The 21,219-nt window shown below is 43.1% G+C and overlaps 1 protein-coding gene across 1 annotated transcript in view; it reads right to left on the bottom strand.

The window, feature by feature from the left end:
- The window catches only part of PROC (protein C, inactivator of coagulation factors Va and VIIIa), a 269,683-nt gene that overhangs the window by 206,320 nt on the left and 42,144 nt on the right, over positions 1-21,219 (bottom strand). Inside the window, exon 2 of the mRNA XM_078666037.1 lies at positions 265-536. The gene's annotated coding sequence lies outside the window, so the exon portion shown is untranslated. The remainder of the gene's footprint in view (positions 1-264; positions 537-21,219) is intronic.

Below are 21,219 nucleotides of genomic sequence, written 5' to 3'. Positions count from 1 at the left end.
GGACCAGGGCAGTAAGAACGTAATCTGTAAAGACTGGTCTGACTTCATGTGCCTGCATTCTGGGCCGGCTAAACTCTAGTTCTGAAATCCAAGCAGCCTGCCAAATTTGAACCAAGCATCGCATAGGCGCACAGCCTACCACTAGGTAGGGCACTAGACAGTCTGCCTTTCCCTGCCACTTCACTATAAGCCACTCAGGGGCTTAGTACCAACCACTTACTTTTTGAAACACAAATTAATAAAAAAAATAGATTTTTTACTCACTTGCTGCTCCTGTAGTTGTAGGACAGCTCCAAAGTCTTCTGTCCGCCGGCTCCAGTGGGCTCCTGGTTAATCCATAACCTCAAATATTTACCCAGACCGAGCACACTTTCGCTCCATGCAAACAAACCTCCGCATAGGAACCAAAGTCAAACTTTGCAATCCGAGAAGGGCAGAAAAAAAACAACTTTGTCCTCCTCTCAGTGCTGGTGACCAGGCCTAAACCTCCCATGTGGTGCTGTTCTCCGACGAAAGAGGAACATTTGAAGGGAGATCTGAAAAAAATAAAAGAACTTTACTGGTTTGCTTCCCACACCTCCCAAGATGAACAACTTGAAAGCAAGGCATGTGAGACGAAAGGAAGTACAGGTTGCAGCGTTGAATGAAGACAGATTTCAGAACACCTATAAGTTACTCACAAATTGGTGAACACCGCTCACAGGATCCTTTGTGATGGTGCAATTCGATTAACTAAATATTTTCTCGGCAACGTCTGAAGTTCATGATTTACAGTGTGTAAATTGTGCAACAGCTGTAAATTGCTCACTAAGTACTTTATAGTGATTGGAGCAATGCACATCGGAGATTCATCATTTCTGAACTTGATTGAGGGTGTTTAATATATGAAATATGTATTTATGTAGCAGTCAAAGAGCCATCATTTCAAGTTGTTGCCATTAAAAGGATATACAACAGCACTTTATGACCAAGCCTGGACGAACAAACAAGTTAGCAGTTGTGGTCTGTGCAGGTAACAGCAGTGGGGCGGTGGGGCAGCCTGGGAGGTATTTCGAGGGACGATGCAGAAGGAAAATTAAATAAATAATTAATTTTCCCTCTGCATCAGCCCTCGAAATCCCCCCATGCGACCCCACCGCTGTTACCAGCACGGACTGCAGCTGCAAGTTAGTTGCCTTTGGTAAAGCTCTTTCTGGTAGAGACTCTATCTAGCCACAGAATTCTCCATTTTTGAACAGCAAAACGTAAAAGAGATGAAAGACACTCTTTATGGTTTAACTCTCTTTATTAGTTTTCAACAAACAGAAAGGAAAGACACTCTTTAACAGTGTCAATAGCAAAGCCTTGCCGTGTCTAGGACAAAAACAACAGAACGTCACATAACTTGGCCTGGAGGGAGTCAATCTTGGTGCACCAACTCACAAACTTGCCCCAAAGGCAAGCGTATACAGCTTTTGTCGAGGGGTGCCTGGCTGACAAGATGATATCAACCGGAGGAAGGTTAAAGGTAAACTGCTGTCATAGTTCAATTTTCAAGCATGAGGTTGGAAATTGCAAAGGCTCAGGTGCACTTGTTGCGACAGCAGAGCCGACCTGAGGGGCAGCCTGATCAGAGGACAGACGCTCAAGCCCATGTGTGATGGAAACCCTACTCTCTGTGCCCAATCCAGAGCCATTAGGATGAGTTGGGCTCGATTTGGTCTGATCTTTTTGAGAGCTCGTCGCATGAGTGGTTTGACAGAAAGGCATACAGAAGTCCTAAGTTCCAGTTGAGCCAGCACATGTCTCCAAGCGAGTTATGCTTAGGAAACTCCAATGTGCAAAAGCACTGACTTTGCACTACTCAGCAGAGGCAAAGAGATCGAACTAGGGCATGGTTCTCCCCATTCACGGAAGAGACCTTGCGCCACTTCCGGGTGTAATCGTCACTCGTGATCTGCTAGTTGTCGATGGCTGAGTTTGTCTGCCTGGCATTCAAAGAGCCTGCCAAGTGATTCACCACCAGGAAAATTCCTTTGTGGGCACCTGAGCCAGTCTCACCTTGACGAATGGAAGGAAGGAAGGAAGGCTTTCAATGCCAAGCGGTTGGCTCTCAGCTCCAGAACGTTGATATGGAGCCAGGATTCTGGCAGAGACCAGAGACCTTTGATCTCTACCTCTCCCAGATTGCCACTGAAGCAATCATCAACCACCACCGTGAGCTATGGATGGTAAAGGGAGAGGGGTTTGCCGCAGACCCAGTTGCAGTCCAATAACTACCACTGCAGATCTTTTTCAATCTTCTCCAAAACCTAAACATGATCGGAAAGGTCCCCTCAATGTTGAGTCTGCTGAGACATCAAATCCTACTGCAGAGACTGCATATGCGGCCTGGCGTGCTGGACCCGCAGAATGCAGGTGGCCATCAGCCCCTTGAGCTTCAGAGTCAACCTCACTGAAATCCAGCACCGAGGCTGGAAGATCAGGATCATAGCCTGCATGTGCCTTGAACTCTCTTTCCCGAGGGAAAGGCATGAAACCGAATATGTCCAGAACAATTTCAATGAAGGGGAGCATCTGAGAAGGAGTGAGGTATGACTAACACACTTTGGTAGTAAACCCCACAGAAGATCACAGAGAGTTCACCGTAGTCTGGAGATGCTTGATGACTGCCTGGGACAATTATGTGTGAAAATAGGGTTACCCCTGAATTAATTTCCTAAATCAGGGTGAAATTATTGGATGCCACTAAACATTCAGGAAATGGATAAAAGGGTGGACCTTTGTTAAACAGAACCAATAAGTGACCAGAAAGAATTGGTTATCAAAAATTATATGATATTTTATTTTTGTTTTCTACAGAAGAAGTTTTTTAATATGTTTTTCTTTTAAATTGAGAAAAAAGGATGAATTAAAGTAATAGCAATAATAAATTTGGTGTATATACAGTTTGTTTCTTTGCCTCTGTATGTGACACAATTTGGATATAAGAATAGTATTTGTTCACACTTATTGATCTATTCATACTTGGCCTAATGATGCATCATAAATATGTATTGACATGATGTTGTACTATTAGACATAAAATGATACAAACAATTACATTCAAACCATCAAAATTGATACAAAATTCAACAATATGTTTATGGATAACATAATTTGTCTCCTACTCGTGTTCCGGCGTTGCGCCTTCATGAGGTAGCCATATTGATTTGAGTCTGATGTAGTGCAATAGATGTGGTATATCGTCTAATAAGAAAATGACGGATGAGATCAATGAAAGACTTGAATTTCAGAAAGGGCTTCTCATATTGTACTAACTGGCAGTCCTATTAAGAAACTGATTATTTTCTCTGGATATCCAGATTGTTACTGTGTTCGCGTGTTGACAAGCTGATGGAAACAACAAGCAAAGAATCACTGCAAGCTAAACAAGTAGATGTCTGAATGGTAGGTAATATGAACTGGTATTAGTCGTGACAACTTGAAATATTAGTTAAAATACAGCGAAACAGGTTAGCATGGAAAGCAATAAAAACCTCTAGTTAATGTAAATCAGTCCGCGGGAGGTGAAATAAGGAAGGTCCCACGCTGGAGTCACTGGACATACAGATAAGCGCTCCACAGCCGGGTGCAACCTCCATATACCGTTGGGTCAAGCAGCAGAGTCAGCGTTGCCGTGTTTCTAAAAAACGCTAACTGCCTTGGACAAGCCTGCCTCCAATGGGCAGTCGTTGATGTGGGGGAAAACTGGCACCCTTGACCTCTGAAGGTGTGCTGTCACCACCGCCATCACCTTTGTGAACACCCGAAGGGTGGTGGTAAGACCAAAGGGATGCACAGTAAAGTAAAAATGCTCCTGCCCCACCATGAACTGCGAGTACCGCCGATGGGCCTATAGGAAGTGCATATGGAAATAGGTGTCCTGCAAGTTCAATGCCATTATCCAGTCTGCAGGATCAAGGGCAGTCACGACCCTGGGCTAGGGTGAGCATCTTGAATTCCACCTTCTGGAGGAAGGTTTGAGTGGGCACACGTTTAAAATAGGACAAAGACATCCATCCTTCTTGAACACCAGAAATAGTGGGAGTAACAACCACGTCCTACTTCTGGTGATGGCACCCTCTTGACAGCCCCTTTGGCCGAAAGGGCTTCCACTTCCTATCACAAAATGAAGTAATGGTCCTCCGTCAGTCGCCAGGTGGATGTTGGAAATGTGTGGCAGAGAAGAGATGAAGAGCAAGGCGTATCCCTTGCAAATGTTCTGCAGGACCCACTTGTCTGAAGTTATGGTTTGGCAAACCAGGAAGAATCGTTGGATCCTGCCTCATACAGGCTGGCTGTGCTCCATTGCGTACACAATAAATGGGTTTTGCAGATAGGGCTGCAGGTGGAATGGGCAGTGGACCGAGCAACCCTTTCATACTGACCACAACCTCAACCACAAAATTGCTGGGTTCCTTGATGAGGCTATATTGGTTGGAGATAAAGAACAGCTCTGCCAAAGCTGAGAAAGGGACGGATGGTTGGTGCGGCTGGTGAGGCGGGCGGATAAGCCCACAGAGTGGACCATGGCCCTGCTCTCTTTTAATCACTCTAAAGCAGAATCAGCTTTGTCCCCAAACAGGCAAATCTTGCCAAAGGGCATGTCAATAAGTGGGGACTGGACATCGCCTGAAAACCTGTTTGATTACAGCCACGCATGGCAGGGAATGGCAATATTGGTGTCAATGGCTCGCCTGATGAAAACTGTGGTGTCCAAGTCACAAAAAAATGGTGAAATTGCCCACCTCCTGACTGTCTTGAATGGCCTTGGCAAGGACAGGTCCGAGATCTTCATGGATACCTGGGAGGACTTGAGCCACCGAGTCCCAAAGGGTGTGGGAGTAGCATCCCAGGAAAGAGCTGGCATTTACTGAGCAGAGAGCCAGACTGGTTGAAGAGAAAACTCACTTCCCAAACATCTTTACCCGTTTTAACTCCCTATCAGGGATAGTAGGGGGAAAATTGTGGGGGTTAGATCTGATTGTGGATGCCTGAACAACTAAACATTTGGGAAAAGGGTGCTGAGACAGGAACGCTGGGTCACCCTGTGCAGGGCGATGGTGTTTCAATGTTTGACATGGGGTGAGGGGACCTGATTCAGGGGCAGTATTGAGGCTGCTGCTGTTGTCATGATAGGGCTGAGCAAATGCATCAACCGTTTCATAATCGTTGTCTGAGACTGTGTCGAAAAGGGAGTGCAAGGTGTGTGGTCTCCCTTGTGGAGGCAGCAGATCAAGTAGGTGTAGTGGTGCCCCAAAAGTGGTGGGGCACAGCTTTAGCCAAGGTCAGACTAGCGCCACTCAGCATCAGAAAGTACTATAGGTATCTGCTCATGCAGTTTCAAAGTTCCAGGAACCGGCATGGACCACGGCGCTGGAGTCGGAATCAGAGTTGGTGGCGTGGTTCTTTTCCTTAAGAGTCCGGCTGACCAGTTGGAACAGGACCTGACACAGACACTGTTGGTAGCATCTGCTGGAATGAGTCATGCCCCCAAGTGCTGTTCCTGAGGTCCTCCAGCCCTTGGTTGTGCCAAAGTGTGCTCCTCCTAGAAACTTTTTGGATTTAAAGACCTCTGGAGGACTGAGATAAACCTGCCAAGTTAGTCTGATGGAAAAACTATTTTGTTTTAAAGACCTCTACAGTACTGAGATAAGCCTGCCAAGTCAGTATGATGAAGGTGCATTGCCACAGGACCAAAGATTGGGCTTGCCCACGCTCTGAATTTTTCAGCAGCAGCAAATCTGTTCCTTAGGGATGTTGTGAAGAGGGTCTTTGGCCTCGTAAAGCCCTGTTTGGCTGCAGCTTGTAGCCTTACCCTGCTGGAAAAATCTGAGCTCACAAAACAGTGACCAATTTATATTTTTGCGGTGTAGGGGAAGGCCATCAGGGCGATGGAGTCCCAGCCTGCTAAATTTAGAAATTACCACCTAGCCGACTGGTCATTTCTTAAGCATTGGGGAGAACCACAGTCACAGTAGGGGTTATTTGTTTAATTTGACACAAGGTTCTGTCAACATAACAAATCCATGCATCAAACTTTTTTTTCCCATTTTTAAAAAGAAAATCCCAAAGTGTGATTTTTGACTTCCATTTCAGAGAATACTTCCGAATGTAAAACTTCCGACCGGGACTACCCTACTTTCTTTGCCTCATACAGGCTGGCTGTGCTCCATTGCGTACACAATAAATGGGTTTTGCAGATAGTGCTACAGGTGGAATGGGCAGTGGACCGAGCAACCCTTTCATACTGACCACAACCTCAACCACAAAACTGCTGGGTTCCTTGATGAGGTCAGGCGGTTGGAGATAAAGAACAGCTATACCAAAGCTGAGAAAGGGACGGATGGTTGGTGCGGCTGGTGAGGCGGGCGGATAAGCCCACAGAGTGGACCATGGCCCTGCTCTCTTTGAATCACTCTAAAGCAGAATCAGCTTTGTCCCCAAACAGGCAAATCTTGCCAAAGGGCATGTCAATAAGTGGGGACTGGACATCGCCTGAAAACCTGTTTGATTACAGCCATGCATGGCAGGGAATGGCAATATTGGTGTCAATGGCTCGCCTGATGAAAACTGTGGTGTCCAAGTCACAAAAAAATTGTGAAATTGCCCACCTCCTGACTGTCTTGAATGGCCTTGGCAAGGACAGGTCCGAGATCTTCATGGATACCTGGGAGGACTTGAGCCACCGAGTCCCAAAGGGTGTGGGAGTAGCATCCCAGGAAAGCCTGGCATTTACTGAGCAGAGAGACAGACTGGTTGAAGAGAAAACTCACTTCCCAAACATCTTTACCCGTTTTAACTCCCTATCAGGGATAGTAGGGGGAAAATTGTGGGGGTTAGATCTGATTGTGGATGCCTGAACAACTAAACATTTGGGAAAAGGGTGCTGAGACAGGAACGCTGGGTCACCCTGTGCAGGGCGATGGTGTTTCAATGTTTGACATGGGGTGAGGGGACCTGATTCAGGGGCAGTATTGAGGCTGCTGCTGTTGTCATGATAGGGCTGAGCAAATGCATCAACCGTTTCATAATCGTTGTCTGAGACTGTGTCGAAAAGGGAGTGCAAGGTGTGTGTTCTCCCTTGTGGAGGCGGCAGATCAAGTAGGTGTAGTGGTGCCCCAAAAGTGGTGGGGCACAGCTTTAGCCAAGGTCAGACTAGCGCCACTCAGCATCAGAAAGTACTATAGGTATCTGCTCATGCAGTTTCAAAGTTCCAGGAACCAGCATGGACCACGGCGCTGGAGTCGGAATCAGAGTTGGTGGCGTGGTTCTTTTCCTTAAGAGTCCGGCTGACCAGTTGGAACTGGACCTGACACAGACACTGTTGGTAGCATCTGCTGGAATGAGTCATGACCCCAAGTGCTGTTCCTGAGGTCCTCCAGCCCTTGGTTGTGCCAAAGTGTGCTCCTCCTAGAAACTTTTTGGATTTAAAGACCTCTGGAGGACTGAGATAAACCTGCCAAGTTAGTCTGATGGAAAAACTATTTTGTTTTAAAGACCTCTACAGGACTGAGATAAGCCTGCCAAGTCAGTATGATGAAGGTGCATTGCCACAGGACCAAAGATTGGGCTTGCTCACGCTCTGAATTTTTCAGCAGCAGCAAATCTGTTCCTTAGGGATGTTGTGAAGAGGGTCTTTGGCCTCTTAAAGCCCTGTTTGGCTGCAGCTTGTAGCCTTACCCTGCTGGAGAAATCTGAGCTCACAAAACAGTGACCAATTTATATTTTTGCGGTGTAGGAGAAGGCCATCAGGGCGATGGAGTCCCAGCCTGCTAAATTTAGAAATTACCACCAAGCCGACTGGTCATTTCTTAAGCATTGGGGAGAACCACAGTCACAGTAGTGGTTATTTGTTTAATTTGATACAAGCTTCTGTCAACATAACAAATCCACGCATCAAACTTTTTTTCCCATTTTTAAAAAGAAAATCCCAAAGTGTGATTTTTGACTTCCATTTCAGAGAATACTTCAGAATGTAAAACTTCCTACCGGGACTACCCCACTTTCTTTATCCAACCTGCGCTCCATTTCAGTCAGCCTTAACTCATACCTAGATCCCGGTGAAGCACAGCGTGATGACCAGATGACAGAAGTTGGTTCTTTTTAGTGCTATTTTTATTTGAAAATGTAAACGTTCATAATTTCGGTTCCACTTATTGGATCTTTGTCATTTTGGTCTCACTTTGTTTATTAAATTATTCTGTGATCTTATGATTTGAAGTGGGATATTTATTGTGTTGCGTTTGCGGCTTTTTAACTGTTTTTGTCCATCTAAATGTTTTACATATTTTTTAAGTTAAGCCTTTTTGCTCTGTGCCAGGCTATTATCCACCCCAACTAATAATCCACCTTCTCGCATATGTTAACTAATGGTCACTAATGACTGCTGCCTAGCCTTGTTTTGGCAAATACTACTAAACCATATTATACTCTAAAGCTTTTTGGATCATTCACTTAACAATATTGTCAGAATATAAGTTAAGTATATTTGACGCTTCACCTTTGCATAGAGCAACCTTCCTGGCACTATTACAATTACTTTTTCTTTTACGTATCCCTCTTTATGAATTATATACGTTGTTTGTTTAGGTATATAAATATCAAGATTAAACGCACATTTATTCATGTATTATTCATTGCAATAAGACTATTAAGTCTTCTTGAATATATTTCTGCTTTAAGTATAGATTGAAATCCTTTTTCCAGTGATTAGTTTTAAATAACGTACAAGGTTTCAAAGAAGCTGATAACTTTCTTTCTCATTTGTTTTGAAACAAATGTCAATCTTTCAAAGAATGTAAGTAAGTGAAAGCGTGCAGGGCCTTTCTGGTTATTGTTTATTATGAAATTGTTAAGCAATGTTCAACTATCTATACTAATATAATAAAGAGAGAGCCCAAACCTTTGAGGCGGGTAATCTCAGGAACCACAGCACCAATCACAACACCCAATACAGCATTGGAAAGGACAGTTGCAGCAGATGGACATAGGCTATATAGCTGGCCACCATATACATTTTTTTTCTTTGTAATGAAGCGCATGGTAACGCCATGTCGGTGTGTCCCCGCTCTAAGTGAGAGGGGGGTGGCATTTAGGTTGTTGCGCCACTAATATTTTTGGCCCCCTGACCTCTCCTATTAAACATGAATAATTTGATAAATTTGTAAAACATTCGTCTTTATTTTTATTAAAACGCCTGCGGCAGTTAGCTTTCAGCCGTGGGCCGGTATGCCTGAGTCAGGAAGCCAGTGCACAATGATGTGGGCCTAAGGGGGTTGGGGGAGGGGCTTAATTATATTGACAGCAGCACAGCAGACACAATGCTCAGGGCACCTGGGCCTAAAGTGCGCATGTCAGTTTGGACAGCTCCATTCCTCCTGCCACCCCGACATGCTCACCAAGGGCCTCTCCAGCTGCTTAATTTTAATGAGTGAGCCCAGGGGAAACACAACCACAATCCCCAAGTCAACTAATGAGCGGTGAGGTTCCCTGCCCGAGCTAATCCTGACACTGCTCTCATGCTGTGTTGGTAACATGACAGTATGGGAGCAGTGTCTAAATTGGCTAAAGAGGGAAGAGAGGCAGTAGCTAAGCCTCTGGTGCAGTGTCTACACTTGAGGCAGTGTGGGAGCCTTCTGTCCACAGAGCATGACCAATCACTTTATGGCTTTATTGTTAAGCCGTGCAGTGATCGACAATTTCTGCCCTTGCTGCGCTCCCTCTTTGTGCGTGTTGCCAGGTAAAGCATTGTACACAAGGGTCAAGGACTACCACTGTGGGGTGGATGTATGACATTACAACACATGCTTTTACCACGCATGCTGTTAAAACGCAGTTTTTACAACGCATGCTGTTATAACGCATAGCGCTTTGGGGTGCTGGATAGTGAATATTTTAATTTACTATTCCAACTCCAGTCCCCGTGGATAGTAGGGAAGGTGTTGGATAGTAAATTAAATCTATTCCCTATCCTAGAGCGCCCCCCAGTGCAATGCGTTGTAATGGTTTTCGTTGTAAAACCTGCGTTGTAATAGCACTGCGTTGTAAAAGTTTCGTTGTAAAGGATGTTTCCCGTGGCGTTCATCAATTAAGTACATAATTTGGTTTGCCAATGTACATTATTCAGCTGCGTCCTCCTCGCCGTGTACTGTCTTTCACGTGCACTCGCGGCTTTTACACTGATGTTGTTACTGTGTTGAGTTGTTGACTAGTTGCTGTTGCTCGGGAGAAAGTCAGAAAGAGCAGCTGAGACGGACGATGGGGAATGGGTGTGGTGGGGGCTGTTCCAGTCATTCTTGAATTTATCGCCAGTGTTCACACCTGCAGACCACGTCTTATATTGCTGCTACCTCTTTTGAAGCAGTTCATTAGACATTCTAAAGATGGTGAAATGAGGCAGCACTGTGCAAAAAAGTCGATGCAGTCTGCAGAACAGCCAAAGAAATGCTCAACATCTTGATCATCAGTCCCGTCTTAATACTCGTTCCAGCTCCCTGATCTGAGTCTTTCACACCGTCAAAACAATAAAGAACCAAACCTTGCACTAGCAGAGGGTTCCTCCCTTTACCACTGAACTCTACCAGGAGAACAAACAATCAGGATATATCTGTGGCCCTGGTCCAATCTGGGCCATGCAGCACTGTCTCTGAAGAGCAGAGAAAAAATAGTACTCTGGGTCACGGCTGCCCTCACTTTCATTGTCCCTGAAAAGGAAGGATTCAGATTCTGTTTTTTTAAGATATTTTATTGAGCATGTAACAACATACATTAGAAACACATTGCAAATGCAAACATGTGAATTGTGAACTTTACCAGTTTAGGCGGTATATTGCACCTATTTCACAATGGAAAATACAAAAGTGTGTCCAAGGATGGTTATGTGAGATCAAAGCATGAGTTTTGAATAAGAGAAAAGTGAAGAAAAAGAATGGAGATTGGAAGGAAGTTAAGAGGGAGAAGCTATAAAGAGTAAAATCAGTTATAGCCTTATGGGTATGTAGAATGAATGGCAGTTTATTACAGCAAACATAGTAACAAACTATAACATATTCAGTGAAAAGGGTTGCCAAATTGTAAAGACATGCATTAAAGTGTAAATTATGCAGTTATACAGCTAGGTAAGATGGGTAAAATTAATTCCCTTAGCAGTGCGAAGACTAATATTTACTGAGTGGCATCCATACCTGATGACGCTTGATGTATAATTGCATTGAGTCCATTTTATAAATGTCCAGTCTTCGATGGTAACAGACTGAATTCCACCATCACAGAAGGGTGATATTATCTGTAGATTTCCAATTATAGGTAATAACAGAAATACCTACAGAAAGCAGGAGAACCACTGGTTTTCCAATCATTCTGTGTGGACTTCAGATTTCATGCAAACCACCCAAAAACAGTAAATCATGCAAAAGAGGTATGGAAACATGGATGATAGCTCCGATGTGACTCCATATCGATGCCCAGAAAATGGACAGTACTGGACAGGAAAAGAACATGTGAAAATTCATGCACATTTGGGTATGGTAGCGCCAGCAAGTATCTTGACGGGTAAATTTGAGTTTAAAAAGACGAGCGGGAGTATAGAAAAGTGTAGCGCAAAAAATGTGTAATGTTTGAGTTTGTTTGTGTGAGACTGGCTTTGCGAGCGGTAGAATGTATTTTGCTCCAAAATCTATCCCACACAAGGGTTGGCAAAACACACCAAGATCCGATTCCCACAGTGCCTTTAGAAGTGGTTTGACCCTAGTTGGACCAGGAATTCTTAAGTGTTTGTATATGTAGGCAGCTTTAGGGTGCGTGGATGATGCAATCAGGTGCGGAAAGGAGCTGGTAATGCGAGGTATGAGGAGAGAAATGCTGTTTAAGAGTATTTTGGACCAGGGTACAGAGTTCATGATACTGGAGGTACATATGAGCTGGGGGGTTGTATGTGGATGATAGCTCAGAAAATGGAATAAGGGAGTCTGAATTATATAGTTGTGAGATAAGAACGATACTTTTGTTCATCCATGCCTTCCAACATAAAGTGCTACACGCCTCTTTTGTAGAATTATTATGCCAAATAGGACTGTTAAATAATTGATCACCGGGGGTAAGGTGTGACATATAGTAAGGTTTCAGTATAGTGCGAGCATGAGAGACAGCGCTAGGTGAGGGGGTTTGACATAAAGAGAATGTGTTTGTGAGATGAGGGTGAAAGCAGAGCTTGTCCCAGAGAGAACCACAACTTCTGCGGAGCATCAGTTGGTGTAGACAGCTAGAGTTGTAGTTGCTTGATGTCAAAAGTCCAATAGTAGTTAAGAAAGTCTGGAAAGTTAACTCTGACCAGGGATTTGGAAAGTTTTAATTTTCAGACAGAGATTCGAGAAGGTTCACCCTGCCACAGAACTTTAGACAGAATTTTATCCACTAAGCCAATAGGACTTGGGTATCTTCACAGGAAGCATCATGAGAAAGAAATTGATAATAGGAAGGAGCATCATTATGATAGTGTCTAGACAACCCCACAAAAAGAGATATAACAGAGACTATTGCTCTGAGAATATAAGGAATTTGTCTGATACGACATTTGAATTAATATTCAGGGTGTCCTTAGAGTGTTTCTGTACCATATACCCAAGCATTTAATTTTGGAAGAATTCCAGGAGAGGCCTGCTTTGAAAATAATAGATTTAGAGCAGTATTTATTAAGTGGTAATACTTCTGTTTTATCTACATTATGTTTATAGCCTGATATAGCAGAGTAGAGATTGAGTTTGTGTAAGAAAGCAGGAAGGAAATGATGTGGATGTGACATAAATAAAATAATATTGTCAGCATTTTCAGTAAATTTAATGTGCGTATTGTTAACTTTGGATCCTATAAATGCACCGGAAAGTCCTTAGTAGGTGAAGAAAAGGTTCTAGAGCTAAAACGAATAATAAGAGAGATAAGGGGCAGCCCTGGCGACTTCCCTTATAAAGAGGAAAGAAGGGAGATTGAATACCATTTGTTATAACCCAGTATAACAATGATATAAGGTGTCAACATTCTGGACCGAGGCCGTTCCATTCCAAAGCCTTTGCTACACTAGTTACCCTATCACATGCCTTTTCTGCATCTATAGATAGTGAGACTACATGATCATTGATCTTATAAGCTTTATTAATAATGTTTTAAAAAGTTGAGAATTATCTGCAACATTTCTATTGGGAAGGAAGCCAGATTGGTGCACATCTATGAGATCAGGCTTAAAAGGGATCAAGCAAAGATCTAAAGCTTTGGCAAGTATTCTACAATCTGTTTATTAAGGAAATGGGGTTATAGTTTTTGCAATTGGCCAGAACACAACCCTTTAAGAAATTAATCATATCATAGCTTCTGCAAATGAGCCAGAAGTGGAGTTTGAAGTTCTGTGATAATTAAGTAGTTTTAAGAGTTTGAGGAAAAGGAGTTTAGCAAAGTGGAGATAAGATTTGACTGTGAAGCCATCTGGACCTGGTGCTTTGCCCTTAGAAATGGACTGTAAGGCTGTATAAAGTTCTGCCATTTGAAACAGTTGTTCTCCTTATGTGTGATCAACCAGTGGCAATGCTCTAGGTTTAAGGTTTGAGAAATAACTATTGAGGGAGTCTTCTGATGGTGAGTATTCTGGAGTATATACGTCCTTATAATGAGAAGCAAAGCCTGTTGCAGTAGCTGCTTCCCTGAACATCTTCACGCCATTGTTGTCAATAATAGATTTTATAGTACTCTTTTCCCTACTGCATTTTAAATAACGCGCTAAAAGAGAACCAGCTCTGTTATTACCACTGTAATGTTTGTGGTTAACTGTGCCACAAGCTTTTTTGGTTGTATACTAATTGAATTCTTGTAAAGAAGTGTAGCAGGCACGAGAAATGATTTCCACAAAAGCGATGTTTATTCTTAAGCAAAGAGAGCCGTCCCAGCTGGCAGGTTCAAGTACAGATGATAACTGCCTCGGAGGGAATGCACACTGAGCAACATTCTCAGTGACACAAGGTGATTCCAATGACGTAATGTAACAAGTCACCACACCTCCCCCCTTTTAATGATAATAATAATAAACAGCCAAACAAAAATGCAAAACAAAAAGAAATAAAGAACTAAACATAATCTCGTAATTTACTTGGTCTGATAGACACTCTGGTACTCTTCCTGACCTCATCCCCTTCTGAAACATTGTTGAAATTCACATTTCTTGGAGAAACACAAGGATCTTTGGCAACTTGAGAAGTACACCACCAGTTACCATTAGACAATTTCACAGCATTTCTTCGAGAATCTAAGAATTTTGAAAGGCCTTTTTTCACTGAAATGGGATTTTTAACTTTAAACCAGTCTCCTATTTGGATACAGTGGAAGTCTTTTTTTACAGGTCTGCAATTTCTAAAGCTAGTTTCAGAAGATTTTTTGTTTGCAGATTCCCACATGTCTCTCATGTCACCACCTTGATGAAAGCTCTTCACCATCCAAAAAGGGTAAACTTGAGAACAAGCTTTTCTCCCCCTCATAAGCTCAAATGGGGAATAATTGGTGGCAACATGAGGAGATGTACGATACGACCAAACAAGATCTTTAATCGCCTGAAAAACATAATTCCTGGATTTGAAAGCTGCTTGAACACACTCTACAACAACTCTGTTAAACCTCTCCGTTTTACCATTGCTCTGTGGGTGATAAAGTGGTGTTCTAGTGTGCTTGATGCCACATGTTTTAAAAAAATGATTCATTTCATGTGAAACAAATTGAACCCCATTATCTGTTAAAATTTCTTCAGGATACCCTTCTCTAAGAAAAATTCTGTTTAAACAATCAATAACACTCTTTGAATTCGGAACATTGATAGGTTCAACTTCTACCCATCTTGACAAATGATCAATGAGGACCAGAAAGTATTTTGAGTTGTTAGGAAGAACATGAAAAGGACCCAGAAAATCCATACCTAACTTTTGACAGGCCCTGCCAGGAGTGGATATCTACGAATTGACAACACCCTCTAAAACTAGCACCTTATCACTGGCATTGCAACGTGGACATTGTTTGACAAGTTCATCTACTTGAGAGTCCATTTTAGGCCACCAAAAATCAGACCTCACCTTTCTTTTGGTAATAGTGGCACCAAGATGGCCTGAATGAGAAGCCAAAATGATACTTTCTCTGTAGCACGACGGAGGAACTAATTTGTCACCCCTTACAATTATAACATTCTCCATTGAAAGTTCATTACTAATCTTCCAAAACACTTGGAGATCAGGAGAGAGACATCTCTCTTTCGGCCATCCTTTTTTAATATGTAAAGAAACTTCTTTAAGTACAACGTCATTATTAAGTTCCCTAATCCAATCCCCTTCCATGAAGGAAAGAGACTCTTGACATATATTTGCCACAAAACATTCCTCCACTTCAGTCTCCCAATCTTGTTCGTCATTGTCAGAAATAGGCAGTCTAGAGAGACAATCTGCCCTGCTGTTTCTCCCCCCCCAGAATATATTCCACACTGAAAGTGTATTCAAGTAATTTTGTAGACAATCTTGCTAAGCGAGCAGTTGTGCGCTTCACATTTTTTCCTTTTAAAATATCAACTAATGGTCGATGGTCGGTTTTGAAAATAAATGACCTGCCCCATAAGTACGGTTTGAATTTTTCTACGCTCCAGGTACAAGCTAGAAGTTCTTTTTCTATGACGGAATACTTCCATTCAACGGGACGAAGAGTTCGAGAAGCAAACCCTACCGTGTGCTCCTTCCCTTCAGAATATTGTGAAAGAACTGCCCCAAGTCCATACTCACAAGCATCAACTGTGACAATTGTTTGTCTTCCTTCAACAAACGCTTGTAAGGCTGGAGCTGACAGTATGTGTTCTTTGATTGTTTGAAAACCCTTCTTACATTCGTCTGACCAATTAAAATTCGCACAAACCAAGGAAAGACATGAGCTGCTCTTTATTTTGGGGAGCAGGTGCCTCAATAATGCTTTTGACTAATCCAGGTCTAGGTTTAATGCCTGTTTCAGAAATAATATGTCCCAAGTACTCTATTTCTTTAGCCTTGAAAATACATTTACTCTTTTGCAGTGTAAGACCTCTTCTCTCTAGTATCTTAAAAACGTCATCAATTGCCATATCATGTTCACTTTCCGTTTTTGTAAATATAAGAATCTCATCTTGAAAGACTACTGCATTAGGATTTTGTTCAAACATTTCTGACATGAGTCTTTGGAAGACTGCTGCCGCCGATGCCAGCCCAAAAGGTAGACGACAAAACTGAAAAACACCATCCGGGGTGACAAAGGCAGTAAATGTTTGGAATGAGGGTGTAGCTCAACTTGGTGATAGGCGGCTTTAAGATCAAGCTTAGCGAACCACGCCGATGACCCTACTTTGGCAATAAGGTCTTCAATGCGTGGTAAAGGAAACCCATCAACCCAAATGGCTTCATTAAGACTGTGCAGGTCAACACACATTCTGAGATCGCCTGACTTTTTCTTGGCCAGAACAATGGGGGAAAGCCAGAGAGTGGATTCAACTTTTTCAATAATTCCCTGATTGCATAGTGTTTGTAAGTGTTTTGAAAGATCACTTCTGATACTTAAGGGGACATTACGTAACTTGTGTTTGATGGGAATAACATTATCTTTAACTTTGATAAAATGTTGGAAATCAGTGATCTTTCCAAGGCGGTCCTCAAAAACTTTACTAAACTTACGTTCCGAATCGTTGCTAACATGAGTAATAGACATAGGATCAGTTAAAGAGGTTATAGGAAAATCTTGAGTGGGTTGTCTATCAATGAAGACAGGATTAGCTGACCCAGGTTTAATAGTCAAACCAATTTCGGCTTGATGCAGAAGACCAAGAACATTAATTCCTCGTCTGGCTACATACACTTTCCCTTTAATGATTACCCCTAGGACAATAATGCTGGCCCAAAAATATCCAAGTAATTCAATTCTACTTCCTTCAAAAGCCACTGTAAGAACATCTGGGGGCAATAAACTTTTAGTTGACCAAAATTTAGTGTACTTGTCTTGTGACACAATAGTGATGCGGGCACCTGTGTCTACGAGCAATTGAACGTGATCATTTTCAATATTCACATCAATTTCAGGATCAGGAATATGTTGAATATTACAAAATTCCTCACAGTTTTTGACAACAACAAATTCTTGGTTAATGACATCCTCATGTGAAAAATCACCCTCAATGTTGGAATTATCATTATCATTAACCACACATCTCACATTTCCTCTTACATTTCCTCTTCTACCTCTCATGCAAATTTTGGCAAAGTGTCCCATTTTGCCACATTGACCACATTGCTGATTAATGGCCGGACAATTCTTAAAAGAAGATACATGAAATGATGAACCACATCTGTAACAAAACATCTTTGAGTCATATTGTCTGCTTTGTGTAGAAAATCTGCCACCTCTAGAAATATTTGGTCTTCTGAAATTGCTACGTGGGACAAAAGAAGGTTTAGCAGCAGGTAAATTAGAAACAGCACCAGAAACAATAGTGTTGGATAACGCTGTCTCGAGTTGTTTTACATCTTCCATCGAAGTTTCGATGCTTTTGGCAATATCAATCGCTTTATCTAATGTGGGATCTTTGCACGTAAGTAATTTCTTTTGAATTTCTTTGCAATAGCATCGTGCAACCAGTTGATCCCTAAAAGTTGAGATGTAAAGTTATCAAAATCACAATTTGAAGCCAACCTTTTTAAAGCAGTAATGAATGAATCAATACTTTCATCACATTTTTGAGTTCTTGTGAAAAATGTATATCTGTGTACCACTACATTTTTAGTCTTGGTAAAATATTTCTCTAATTTTGCCAAAGCTATCTCAAATTCATCTGGATCTTCACCATCAGGAGGATCATATGGGGGTAAATGGTCAAAAACGTTTTGTCCTTCAACCCCCAGATGATAATACATAAGATTCTTTTTTCTTTCTGGTCTGTACCTTTGACCATCTATTGCACCTAAATACGCCATAAATGATCTAACCCATAATTTCCATTCTAATGGGGGATCACCAGGTACTTGTAGAAACTGTGCAGGTGGAGTAACACTTTGCATGTTGAGATGTGAAAATGTTCACTTCTAATTTGCCTGTTGCTTGAAGATCCTGTGTGTGTATCACAGCAGAAACACACTGAAGAAGTAGTAAAATGTAAAATGAAATCAGAAATGAGAAATAAATATTGAAATGTATTCTGCCTCCTTCTTTTGTATAATTTCCAAGTTGTTTAATGTAATCCAAAGAATGACCACTAGATGGCAGAGTAGATTTGAATAAGCTGTAGCATTCCTCAAAGATAATTCGTCTTAAAATGGAAAAAAAAAAAATTCTGAAAGCTTTTGAAAACACTGCCCGTGTAGAATTGTTGCTGTGTACAAGAGCTTGAAAATAGCTTTTATTATTGCTCAATGAACGTAGAATGTTTCGCTTGACAATGTGACATCAGCGTGGAAATATGAAGCTTCCTGATACTAAACTTTTAATATTGCTTAATGAATGTAGAATGTTCCATAGGCTTTGTGGTCTAAGAAAGACGATGTTCCATCTAGAAAAAAAAAATGAAGGATTCCTTTTTTTTTTTTTATGGAATGCACGTCATGACGTATGGGGCTCCTTTGTGATCAATCGTCCCTTAGTAGTCGTCGATGCAGTTGCGCGCGCACCCTTGAAAACAAACAAGGCTTCCCAGTGCAGCGCGAGGACACAGAAACCGGTAAGCCAGCGCTGAATTAAATAGAAATGAAACAGCTTTTGAATTGTATTTCCAGCGCTGAATTAAACAAAAAGCGAACATTTCTTGAATTGTAATGCCAGAAAAGACGCAGAGTAAACAATTAAAACGGTGTGGGCACGGCTCTAAGAACGTTTTCGTGAAGCGATTTAAGTGCATGCAGATTAACAAGGAAACGCTGATCTGCGCGGTAGAATAAACAAATGAAAAAGGTGAACAGGACACCAGAGTGCAAGGAAAAATAAATGAAAAAGAATACTTGCGATGGTAGTAATCCGGCGAGTCCTTCTTAGTGGTAAAAGTAAATGTTCATCATTGTAAATTCGTTCATCGAAGGTTCGTTTAATCCCATCCTCGTCGCCACTGTAAAGAAGTGTAGCAGACACGAGAAATGATTTCCACAAAAGCGATGTTTATTCTTAAGCAAAGAGAGCCGTCCCAGCTGGCAGGTTCAAGTACAGATGATAACTGCCTCGGAGGGAATGCACACTGAGCAACATTCTCAGTGACACAAGGTGATTCCAATGACGTAATGTAACAAATCACCACAATTCTACTTTAGCTGTAATCAAGGCATCAAGATCTGGTTTGCTGGATTTATGAGTATAATAATTATGTTCGAGGCACTTAGGGTTCCATTAGGATGGCGGGCGGACTTCGCCCGCCCGCCATCCCCGTGCAAAACGGGACCGCCCACCATAGGAGCGGCGGTCCCGCCTTGGCCATTAGGATGTGCCCGCCACACTGGCGGGCGCATCCTGTATTTTTACCATTGCGGCGTGCGGTGCTGAAAGCGCTGCCCGTCACAATGGTAAAAATGCACGTTGTGAATTTCAAAGCACAACATGACAGGCACCGCGCAGTGCCTGCCATTTTGCACTTTGAAATGCGGGGGGTACCATAGGTACCCCCATGTGCACCCCCCTGCCCCCGGAGTCCCAGGGGGCCCACAACGGGCCCCTGCAGGGAGTCTCCGCATGCCTTTCCGTGGCGGCAATGCCGCCACGGAAAGGCATGTCTGCAAGCCCATCATAATATGGCTGACGGTGTCTAATAGACACCGCCACCATATTAAACATTTTCCGCTGCGGCCACAAGGGGACCGGGGCGGAAAAGCGGCAGACGGTGTTTACGTCTGCTGCGGTCCCCCCCGCCATAGTAATATGTCGGGGGAAAATGGGTGGCGGCCGGGCATGAATGTCGGGCGGATCGCCACCGCCACCATTGCGGTGGCGATCCGCCAGACATCGTAATGGGCCCCCAAATTTGTGTGAGAATAGCAGCAAATTTTTATCGCACAGACTTCCATTTGGAGTGACCATAACCTATGATAAATCCTCTTGAGGCAGCCAAAGGCATCTCAAATAGAGGAAAACGGTGATTGATCATTGTCATTAAATTGCAAGTATTCCTCAATGAAAGCAGTATAGGAGGCAGGCAAAGATGCATCTGAAAGTAAGGAATGATCGTTGAGGAGGGTGCGTTAGTTCTATTAAACAGGATGCATAAATCAGTTTGCACTCGCACATGGTCCAATTTTAAGATACAACCAGTCTCAAAATTAGCCATGTGTTGCAGTACATCTTTACTAAGGAAAATATAATCAAGTCTAGATTGAGAGTGGGGGAGGAAAATAAGTATACCCAGAGGTCAGGCTTGTATAGTCTCCAGGAATCTGAGAGAGAGTGTTGAGAAAGGAGGTTTTTGATAGTCTTGTGGGATTTATGGGGAACAAAACATGAGGTGGAATTTCTGTCCAAAAAAGGGTCAGGAAATTGATTACAGTCACCTCCCATTATTAAATTATCCGGGTCGTGCTCAAATATAGGGGCCGATTAGGATCGCGGTGAATCCGCATCCTCCGGGCCGGCGGAAGCCACTGCCGGCCCGGAGGATGCGGATTCACCGCTGCGGAGGCTCCAAAGACCCACTGCCAGATTAGGATGGCTGGTGGGTCAGGAAGACCGTCCGCCGCGGTCGCATTCCGACCGCGGCGGAAAAGCTCTGATATGGTGGCGGTGTCTATCAGACACCGCCAGCCATATTAGGATGGGGCAGAAGACATGCTTTCCGCGGTGGCTTTTCTGCAGTGGGGGGTGCACATGGGGGGTACCTATGGTACCCCCCTGCATATGCATGCACAAAGTGGCAGGCACCGCGCGGTGCCTGCATATGCAAAGCATGCACTTTTAACCTTGCAGCGGGCGCTGCTTTAAGCAGCACCCGCCGCAATGTTAAACATAGGGTATGTGACCGCCAGGGTGGCGGTCACATCCTAATCTGCATGGAGGGAACGCCGCAGCCCCTGCGGACGTTCCCTCCACCTCGGGGTGGCGGACGGATGCAGGTCCGTCCGCCATCCTAAAAGGCCCCATAGTGTGAGAAAGGTTCTGCCTTAAAAATTGGATAAGGATGAGTTGGGCTGTAGAAATTGA

Source organism: Lissotriton helveticus, chromosome 11, assembly GCF_964261635.1.
Source record: "Lissotriton helveticus chromosome 11, aLisHel1.1, whole genome shotgun sequence".
Lineage (NCBI taxonomy): Eukaryota > Metazoa > Chordata > Amphibia > Caudata > Salamandridae > Lissotriton > Lissotriton helveticus.
This window is presented reverse-complemented; position numbering and strand designations above follow the sequence as displayed.